The sequence below is a fragment of the Homalodisca vitripennis genome, unplaced genomic scaffold (genome assembly GCF_021130785.1).
Source record: "Homalodisca vitripennis isolate AUS2020 unplaced genomic scaffold, UT_GWSS_2.1 ScUCBcl_9504;HRSCAF=18021, whole genome shotgun sequence".
Lineage (NCBI taxonomy): Eukaryota > Metazoa > Arthropoda > Insecta > Hemiptera > Cicadellidae > Homalodisca > Homalodisca vitripennis.
The window spans coordinates 7492-18695 of record NW_025785613.1 but is presented as its reverse complement, the minus strand read 5'-3'; the positions used below and the strand labels follow the sequence as shown (position 1 = coordinate 18695).

Below are 11204 nucleotides of genomic sequence, written 5' to 3'. Positions count from 1 at the left end.
ACAATCAATGTTAAAAACCAAAGAGTCTGCAACCTCCCTAACAATTTCTATGCAACGGAACAATATAACATTTTTGATTTCAAGATTTATATTACTCCAAACTATACATCTATATCAAACATACTCAAAACAAATATTACAACAACTGCAATTAAAATTAAATAACATAAAAAATATGACAAAGACAAAATAATCCAATATTAAAGATTTAGATTGCAATGGGATATTTTAAAAAAAACATATCTAAAATGTAACACACAAAACTACTTGATTTAAAAAAAATTAAAGGTTTTGTATTGAATGATATACAGTTTATGAACATTTTTAGTGCTTTAGTTTTTAAATTAATAATGTTTGTTCACAGTTGTACATTTTAATAATATCAAACTTTTAAATAAGAAAATATTTCTCAATAACATACAGATAATAGAACAGTTTTGATAGCTATTTTTAGACAAAAACCGCGGCTACTTTATGAATGCCTTTTAAAATGAGAAAAAAGGAGAAGTGTTTTTATAATCATATTTTTTTGAAAGAACTAACCCTCTTTTTCGTCTATTCAAAAAATTTGAGACAATGGTTCTCCTAAACAAGGCAAACCCCCAACACCCAACAAAACTTTCATATAAATACCTCGTCACTTTATCGATGATATAAAAGACAATAGTCCAAATTAAAATTAACCTTAAATTGGAGGGTTAATCTTGATTTGTTTTCAAGAAAATTTTAGATCAATAAAATTAAATTAGCCAAACTAAAAAACAAATTTTATGATACAGTTAAGACCCTATTTTGAAATTACATGTACGAACATGGTATAACTCAAAAAGTGAAACATAAAAACGTAAAATTTTAAAAGCCATTTTTAATCTTTGGAACTGATACACAACAGATATCTTGTGTTTTAGTTGGTCTAGTAACTGGTTTTTTAACAGTATCTCTTACATTTTTTTTATCATACCTGGTTTTAATACTAAACAATGAAGTACAGGTTGTATGTACACCTATCCTCAGACGGATTCAGGTCTAGGTAGCTTATACCTTCCAGTTGAAAAGAGTGGATCAATAGGTCTATTATACTGTTGGAGGATTGCTGTTGGAGCAATCCTATCCTTGCCGCAGTAAGTGAAAATGCCCAATTCCTCTAGTACTCAATAACCCTACATAAACCCTGCCAGCAATGTCATAATCATTGTCACGATGCATCTGCCAAAGTCCAATGTGAATGACACCCGTAGTCATTTTCTTACTGCGAAACACTTTATATTTTAACTTAGATGAAAAACATTAAAACCAATATTTAAGACTTTTTTATTGATTTGTGAGGCCTTTCGACAGCGAGGCTGTCTTCTTCAGACACATCACAAAAGTAAATTTGTGATGTGTCTGAAGAAGACAGCCTCGCTGTCGAAAGGCCTCACAAATCAATAAAAAAGTCTTAAATATTGGTTTTATGTTTTTCATCTAAGTTAAAAGTGACCAATATAAGCTCCATCTACAGCAACTTTATATTTTGTTTGTTTTTTATAATAATACAGTGTTTTATATAATGCAATATGAAAAGTATTTTACTATGTTTCTCACGCTCGTGCTTTTGCTACTATAAATAAAAAATTGTTTCATTATGTATTTATTATTACTTTTTTGTTTTTTTTTTAAATTTAAATTTTATCGAGTTAAGTTGATTTTTTTAAGCTTCTAGGGCACTTATGCAAATTTCAATATTAGAACCGGTTCTCTTGGGTTTTTAATTATATAAGTTCTACTGTAAGTATTTTCATTTCATATTTGTACTTAACAATTTGAACTATAAAATTTGTTTTTGTTCATAGTTAAAAGTTTGATCTTTTGTATATTTTAGTGTTGTATAGTCAACTATACATAACTTTGGTAAAGATCAAAAACTTGAAATCAACAAGTTTAAAAAAATAATTTGTTAACCTTTGTAAAGATGCAGTAAGCAACTAAATTAATCTATTATAATAACGATGGGATAAAGGTTTCATGTATATATATATATATATATATATATATATATATATATACTTATTTAGTACTATACATGCACTAATAAATAAATGTAATGCGACTTAGAAGGAACCTAAAATATTCTGCCTGCCACTAAAGTAAATTGTGCACCAGTTCCAGAATTAAAATTTTAATAACTAACAGAAATAAATGTTATATTACGTAATAAGGATAAGAAAATGAACTTGTGATATTTCAGTTAGGAGCCACCAAAGTATTGTATCCTCCAACTGTATTGTTAAAAGACAAAGATTATAAAACACTCACATAGAGTTCAACCGTTCGCATGTTGACTTGGTGTCAAACCGCCGCTTGCATGTTCTGGGCTATGCTTCTGTTTTTTACGCTTCTTCTCCTTTTTTTCTCTTCTTTCTCCTCCTTCTCCTCATCATGTCGCTTCTGTTTCTTGTGCTTTCTTCTCGTGCGTGTCTCCCCCACCGTCCCCCACTATAGTCCTCTCCCACCACCCCTCCTGTCTCACCCACTTTGTGTTTATGTTTTCTTGTGTTTGTACCGGTGCTTCTTCACAGGTGCCTGACTCACGTAGCGGTACTAACTGCTCCGGTAACTGGAAATTATGCAAATATTTTAACATTAAGAAATTTAAGGACATTATAAAAATAAGAGAGTAAATGGTATAAAAAAGCTAGATGATAAAACTGTTTAGTTTTTACATACGTAGATAGAGGAATGGATATGAGATTATTTTACAGTTCTATTTCTATTTTTCAAAAGAGAACAGTAATGAGAAATGGTGTGCCTTTATGGAACCGTTAACCTATAATAGTTTAGGAGCCGAAACCCAATTTGTTATTTTTTAAGCACACAATTCTTGTTATAGTTTTAGTGCAAGTCAAAATGGAAAGGTATCAAAAGGGTTAAAAAATATGAAACATTAATTTTTTTCCCACTTATGTTTTTGGGGAAATGTTTAAACACTGAAATAAATAATATTTATACAACTGTTAAATAACAAAATAAGGAGACTGAAAACTACCACATTACAGGGTCTGTATATGGTTACCTAACGCTAATTTAAACACGTATTAACATGTCTGACGGTTGGTATCAAGTGTAACAAAGACTAGGAAAGTAATAATCTGAGAAAAAAATAATTTCTTATTTTTAACCCATTGCGGATTACTGACGAGCTGGGGTCGTCACGCAGCGGCCGGGCCTAACGGCACGATGACGAGCTCAGCTCGCAAAAGCGGTCTGCTTTTAAGTTTCCCTCTAAATAGTTCCAGTAATGTCTGATAGATCGGGCGATCGTCTTCACTTGTCAACTAAGAGTGTTTAAAAACGGTCTACGTTTAGAGTTTTCAAAAGTTTTATAAATATCCTACAGATCGCAGTTTTATGTCGAAATTGAAAAATCATTCATATGAGTTTTACTATCTGCTTTTTAGCGGCTTCTGATTGGGCGTTTTCCACAGTTGTTATTATAATACTTTTGAGGTTAGTGACAAAGAACTAAACGACGCAGACGTTACATTTTGGCGGGGTTAGTCTAGACAATGGCCCGGATGTTGTAATCGCTTCGCCCGAGCCGCTTTATTTAGACTATGATTATGACATCATCCCTGTCACCCGAAACCTTGCTCGCGTGTTATCGTTCCTCACATCACGGATACCCCAGCAGGCCCATGTCCCATCTGAACGAATACCTTCACAGCTGAATTTTCTAGTGTACAATAGCGAGCGATACGATGTGGCGCACCATTGCTGTTCGTTCGGCCGCTGACCGTAAATTAATTCGTGCCCACTGGTGCCCGCGCGCCAAAACAATACGATCCGCAATGGGTTAACCCTTCTGATACACTCCCATTTAAACCACACACCAAAATTAGTGCGGATGATGATCAATTTTCTTCCTTATGAAAAAATCCTCTATCAATTACTATCCAGTGATATATCAATTACTACATCAGTTACTAAAGAAGGTTGTGTTCTTGTACAGTTCCAATTGGTTCTTGGCTCTTAGTGATAACAGATGACAAAAATTTCAGAAATTCATTTGCAGTAAAGACACAAAAACAAAAATATGCTTGTAAAAACTCCTAAATACTACAGGTGGATAGAGTCAGCACAGGGTTAAACAAAAAACAAGCCTAAAGAAGATTCTGATGAGGTAAAATGTATATTCATAATATAAGTAGGATGTATATTTTGAGGCAAGAGGATTAATAGTTTGTATTACTAATTCATATAATATTCAATCAAACATAAGTTCCCAGAATCCTGTGTAAAAATGTGTTAACTCACCGGACCCGGGTGCAAACGGAACCCGGCGAGCTGCACACTCGTCAGAGGGAGCAGTTCTTTTCCTCCAATAGGGGGCTTCTCTATAACTGACCTCAGGGAACTGCAATCAAGATAACACAGTTTGCTTAGTCTACTGATATCAGTCGTAATGTACTGCTTGTAAGTTTCATGTTGAAATAAATACATTGTATTAACGGAATACAACTCAATTTTGTAATTTCAACTCTTTCAACTCAAAAGTAATCTTGAATTCTTGTGAGGTTAAACACGTTTTTGTTCAGCTTTCAATTAAATATTTATATCTTACATAAAACCAGACATGTCTGGCTAAATATTATCATAACATCCCTCATGTATTCCATATATCAGATAGCATCAATTTTATAGTATTAGAAATAAGCATAAGTGAACTATAAATAGAACATTTCCCAAATATGGTATGGTAACACGATATAAATGAAAATATATTAACTATGTACAATTATAAAACAATAAATATAAGTTTAAAAAGGTCTCTTTATGAATAAAATACACCAGCAGCTTGAGTTTTAAATTTAGAGGTAAAAAATACGTAATTGATATTATAAAATTTAGTAATTATTAAGACATGGAGAATTTTTTATGTAAAATAAGTATATACTGTACATCATAGGTTGAAAGTAACTTGTACAGTATTAAATGTTGTGATGTAATTCTCTATTATAAAAAAAAAGTGTTAAAGCAGAAAGCTCTTGAAAAAATGCAGAGCAAAAACTCAATGTTTCCATAAATTAGGATAATGCCATATAATGTTAATTAAATTGTATGTCTGTAAAAATAAATTAATTTCACGATAGTTTTGCTTATGTTTACTACTGCAACCTTTGTTGTGAAAATATCCAGATAGCATAGTATACAGGGTATCCAAAAAAGAATGATGGGATTTTTACCTGCTGTAATTTAAAAACTATTTAAGATAACTTTATAACAATTTTAAACATCAAATTGAAAAGAATAGAAAAAAATATTGTTTTAGTACCTTAAATAAATTTTGATTTGAGCTCCATTTGTTGCATCAATGTGGTATTTAATTTCTCCCCATGTTATTTCATGTTTATTTATTTTATTTACATGCAACAATACAGGTTACACACCCAATTACATTGTGCATGATTAAATCAAGATGACATGAAATAATATCCACACAATTAAATATAATCCAGCATCTCTGTGTCACAGTTGCGATCGCTTCCAAAAATTGCCCCAACAATATGCAAAATTACAAATTTATTTCATTAAGCATAAAACTGGTGGTCTGTACACTTGGACGATCGTGAGGGTTTTAATCTGGTGTTTTAACTGAATTTTGTAGGTATGAAGACTCAATGTTTTATGAATAACATCGTGGTCTGTTTAACTGAAGACTTTATCAATATATTTTTTTGGACTTCTTATGCACGATTATCAGATTTCTTCGATTTTGTCATCACTTGATTTTGGCACTGGCCAGTTGAATATCCTTTCAACTCACTTCCTGTGTCACAAAACTGGTTAAACCACAACGAATTGGTAAGCATAAAGTCTCAATGTTTTATGAAATAACATAGTGGTTTGTCTGATTTAGGCATGTTTGATTGAAGACTTTTATCAGACAATGTATTTTTCCAGGCTTCTTATGTAATATTGTCGGATTACTTCGATTTGGTCATCACTTGATTTTGGCCTGGCCAGTTGAATATCCTTTCAACTCACTTCCTGCGTCACAAAACTGGTTAAACCACAACGAATTGTTAAGCATGAAGTCTTAATGTTTTATGAATAACATAGTGGTTTGTCGATTTAGGAATGTTTGATTGAAGACTTTATCAGACAATGTATTTTTCCAGGCTTCTTATGTAATATTGTCGGATTACTTCGATTTTGTCATCACTAGATTTTGACCGGCCAGTTGAATGTCTTTTCAACTCACTTCCTGCGTCACGAAACTGGTTTTAAACCAGCAACGAATTGGTTTATCATCTGGAGATTGTTTACCTTGATAAGTAACTCAAAACCACACTAACAATTGATTACAATTCTGCGTACCTCACAACACACTGTACCTTCTATTACGCCATAAACAACATACTCACTGGCGTCAGGTATGTCCTGCACATGCCAAGGTCAACATTTCCTCCTATGTTATATAGAAAACAAAACTTAGTTATTTTCAAATTCAATTTGACAATTAAATCGTTTAGTTAAATTGAATAGTAGTTTTGAAGTAACAGCCATTCAAAATCCTGGCATTTATTTTGGAAAACTAGTATAAAATAAATATTTTGTAAAAAAGGTGTTTTTCCACCAATTAAGTGTAAAATTAACTAATTTAAACACCTATATAGTATAAAATAATCTTCTAATAAAAGTAGCCAAGTACCCCAATTAAAATTTTTTTAAGTTTTAATTATTCATTAATGACATACAGGCCACATTGAGTTGGTATCCTTCTTAGGCCCAATAATGATACTCCTAAAAAAGATTTTTGTTAATAGGAATACTTCAAATGTAAGAAATTTTATGTTATTTCCAAAAAGTTCTTTTTTAGGATGATTCAATGCAATTTTTTCAAATTTAAGGAAAGTTCTAAAGACATTACCAAACAGTATATTTTATCTTTTAATCCTTTCAAATCAAGAAATTATCACATATTAATTTAAAAAAAATCTTGATTTGTATAACTTTTTCATGTCTGTTTATTCCCGAAAATGCAACCTAAATTGTTATGAAATTACTCTAAACTTTTCTAAGAAAACATTTCATTGGACAATGTTATAGTGAATTACTAAGATGGAAGTATCACTTATTCTTCTGACACTTATCAGGGCTGTACATAAAACCTAAAATTAGATGTAAATTAATTTGGAATATGTTTTTACTGTACTGATATCATTCATAGGAGGTTGTGGTCAATAGACAATAGGCAATATGCTTTATTAACAATATCATCAAGACACGTTACAGAGTCAAACAGTTTTTACAAGTGAATTCTATTATTAAATGAGAGGTCTAATTAAGATTCATCATTCCATGAGAAGAACTCATCGAGTGTGTAGTATGCGTGGTCTTGCAGCCAACACCGTAGGTTTCTCTTTATGGTTCCCGGGTAGTCTTTCAGATGATCTGGTAGCTTGTTGAAGATTTTCATTCCAGCATATGGTTTTTTTCTTGAACAATGCTGTTCTATGTACTGGTAGAGTGTAATCCCGTGCTTGTCTAGTGTAATGGCAGTGTAGATCTCTTTGTTTTGGAGGATCCTTACTTATACAGTAAAGTATGGTTTCTAGGATGTAAATGGATGTTATTGTCAATATTTTTCAGTTTTTGAAAATGTTTCAGCAGCTCTCTCTCTAGGTCCTATTCCAGCCATTAACCTTATTGCTTTTTTCTGGATTACCAGAACTCTGTGGAGATTACCACCTGAACAAGCATTCCAGACTGCTATTCCATAACAGAGGTGGCTTTTGAATAATGCGTGATATGCTATTTCTTGTGGCTTCATGAGTACTAGTTGTCCTGGTTCTCTTTAAAGCAAACAACGCTGAGTTAAGCTTCAAGCAGAGACTATCTATATGGGATTTTCCAGCACATGTTCTTGTCAAGTATTATGCCAAGATATTTAACTTCGTCAACTACTTGGATATTACGTAGTTCGGTTACAAGCGCCTTTTTACTGCCTAGAGACATTTGTTTTATTTCTTCTCGTTGAGATCAAGGTCGTTTTTTCATTGTATATTCTTGAGCCATGTTGAAAGCTTCATGTATGTGTTAATTTCCAGTTGTTTCTATATTTCTATTTGCTGCAAGCAGAACTGTATCATCTGTTACATGAGATCATTTGAAAATATTCTCTCAAGTGTTCTGGAAAGTCATTTATAAATAAAATAAAATAAAAACTGGTCCAAGGATGACCGAACCTTTTGGAACTCCTCTTCTCACTGGTAGGGGGTGAGATTGTACTGATTGTGTGAGTCCATTGGTTGTTTCCCTCAGTTCCACTATTTGCTTCCGTCCTTTGAGATAGCTTTCAAACCAACTGAGTGCTGTTTGTCAGTTACCAACGTTATAAAGTTTAGTCAATATGAGTATTATGTCCAAGGCAATCAAAGGCTTTTTACTGAGATTCAAGGTAAACCTTGATCAAGCTGGTGATGGTGTTGCTGATCTCGATATTGTAAATTATATAAACAGCTATGGTTAATAATTGCAGCTAGTGGTTGATTTTCCATAGAAGAATCCATGCTGCAAGTCAGTTTAGTGTTTGGTTCTGTCTTAAATACTTTAAGAGTCTAATAAGAATTACTTTTTTCATAAGTTTTGGAGAAGAGAGATTGGGTAATTGTAATTGGCAATGTTTTGAGGGTCACCTTGTTTACATTTTGGATAGATTTTGGCTATTTTTAATTTGGATGGGACAATGCCTTTCTGAATGGACAAATTTGTAATTTTTTACAAGGGGTGTTATGAGTTCATGAGTACAACATTTGGGCGATCTTTGATGAAATCCCCAAATCTTTCATCAACTCCAGAAGATGAGGTCCTTAGAGACCTTACAATTTATGTACATTTCATTAGGTCTAGTTTGTTCCAAAGTTGTTAGAGTTTCTCTTAGAACTCCTTGGACATATTGAGTAGCTTGGGCTGAATCATTGGTTTATGTTATTAATTTTAAGCATTTCTTCAGCTACGTTTGCAAAATCGTTAAAACAATTAGCTATTCTTCCAGTATCTGTCAACAGTTCCCAATCAATGATTATTTAAGTAGTTTCAGATCCTATCTTCCTTTGTCACTATTTGTTTATATGGTGTTCCAGATAGCTTTGGATTTATTATGTAATTGGTATGTAGCGTTGGTCTCCTGTCTTGATTGTTTAATTTTTTTCTGGTCTGTTCTTGGTCATATGTTTCTTAGGTTCCCTGGCAGCCCGTTTGTCATCTGCATTTCCAGTTAAGATAAGAAAAACTTATCTTGTGTTATCAGGAATTTTTTTTGTTAAGCACGAGATCTTGCCTTGGGACATGTCCAGTCAAGTGCAAACTGGAGAGATGCACCAAAGTGGGAATATGCTTTGTCTACCTCATTTGAATTAAATAATGGAGTCCCAAATTTCCATAGCCAGTCAGTTCTTTAAGTTAGGGAGATTATTATGTGTAAGCCTTCTCTGTCATCAGATTGATGCAATACAGTGCTTAAAATGTCTCATCTTTAAATTTATCAACAATACAGTCATCGTTAATCCAACTTTTTTCATGTTTAAAGTCTAGCATGTTGTGTATTTCTTTAAGCACTGATAATGTTTAGTGGAAGAGAGGACTTCACAGTCTTAACTTGGCTTCTAATAAAGTTCATGTTTCCTTTCATTTTCATTTATCATTTCACAATAAATTACAATTCTTGTTTGGTAGATACTACAGTTTAGTGGTTACCAAGGCATGCGTTTCAATACATCTAAGGTTTAAAAATTACAGCAGAATGCAAGAAACATTTGATATACTCTGACCATCACAGCACAGCAAATGACTTTACAGTATGATATACATTTGTACACACTAGCTATAAACTAAATGTTTTCTAGGATGGGCACAACATTTTGATTACCTGTTATCCTGATGGCCAGGTGTATCTATAATGCCTGGAAGGTTGGGAAGGAATGGACGACAGCTTGCTCTTTGACTTTCTTACCACTAAATTTACTATATGTATGCTACGAGGCCATAACAGGCCATCAAATTTACTATGCCCCAGGTGAGTTCGCTCTCCCCCTGTTGGACAGAAGTAAAAATATTGAACACATAATGGCAAAGATAACTTAATAGTAAATCGATATCAATAATGAAAAGGTTTTTTACTTGGAAATATTTTTAAATGTACCTAAAAATACAACACATAGGGCTAAATTTAGGTCATCTAGGCCTAGCTAACATAGTATGATGAAAGTTACCTTTTAATTCAAGGCTCAAATTTTACAAATGTGTCCCCTATCATAAAGCCTGATACCCTAATCAGAAAATTGTTCGGATTATTTATTAACAACTAATTCACAATTAATTCTAAAAATTCAAAATTCAAACTTTCTCAAGTAAAAATTAATTATCACGGTTTTGAAAACTATAATTTGCAATGTGTTTTTTAAATATTCAAAAAAGTTAATATATTGAATGTTTTTTCTATCGCTTAGCTTATTGAAATTGTATGTAGCAATTAGAGAGATAGTTGGTTGATCTTTCCTTTTAAATCTGAAAATGTAAAAAACGTAACAGGTAATTTACCTTTAAACAACTTTCATGACGAGCGCTGACAGATTGAATTGGACACATGGCTTAGGTATGTCGAGGCATAAGAAGTAGTTTTTGTTTCAAACCTCCATGGAGTATCATTTATTAATCTGAGAATACATTTTTTTAAAACCGAGTTAATCAGTATCTGGTCAGAGTTTTATTGGGAATACTAGGTTTGCAGTTATAAACAAGCGGCCCACAACCACAATTTGAATCACCAATGTATTATTATTAATTGATTACCTAAACTACCAAAAACCAGAATGTCAAATCAAATTATGTTATAGATATTTCAAAATATACAGTATTAATTCAGCTGTTGTATACAAGTAAATAAAATGTTTAAATTAATTAATGAAGAATAATCTACGCTATTGTGTTAGTTATTTTGTACATGTAACTACCCCAAAACAGTGAAAGAATATTAGTGACCTTTAGATGACTACTGTTTACTATTTTGAGGAGAAGAAAGGAAACGTGTGTTTACGCTTGTGACACAAATAACAAACGTACATCGCCATATTTTACTCAAAACACCAATTGCAAAATATTGATTTTTTACTTTTGTTTTGAATATATTTAAATTGGACACCCACTGGTTCTTTTAATCTATT

At 32.3% G+C, this 11204-nt stretch overlaps 1 pseudogene; it reads right to left on the bottom strand.

Annotated features, from left to right (window-relative positions):
- Positions 1-2069: 2069 nt before the first annotated feature.
- LOC124374663 lies at positions 2070-10016 on the bottom strand (annotated as a pseudogene).
- Between the last annotated feature and the right edge of the window lie 1188 nt (positions 10017-11204).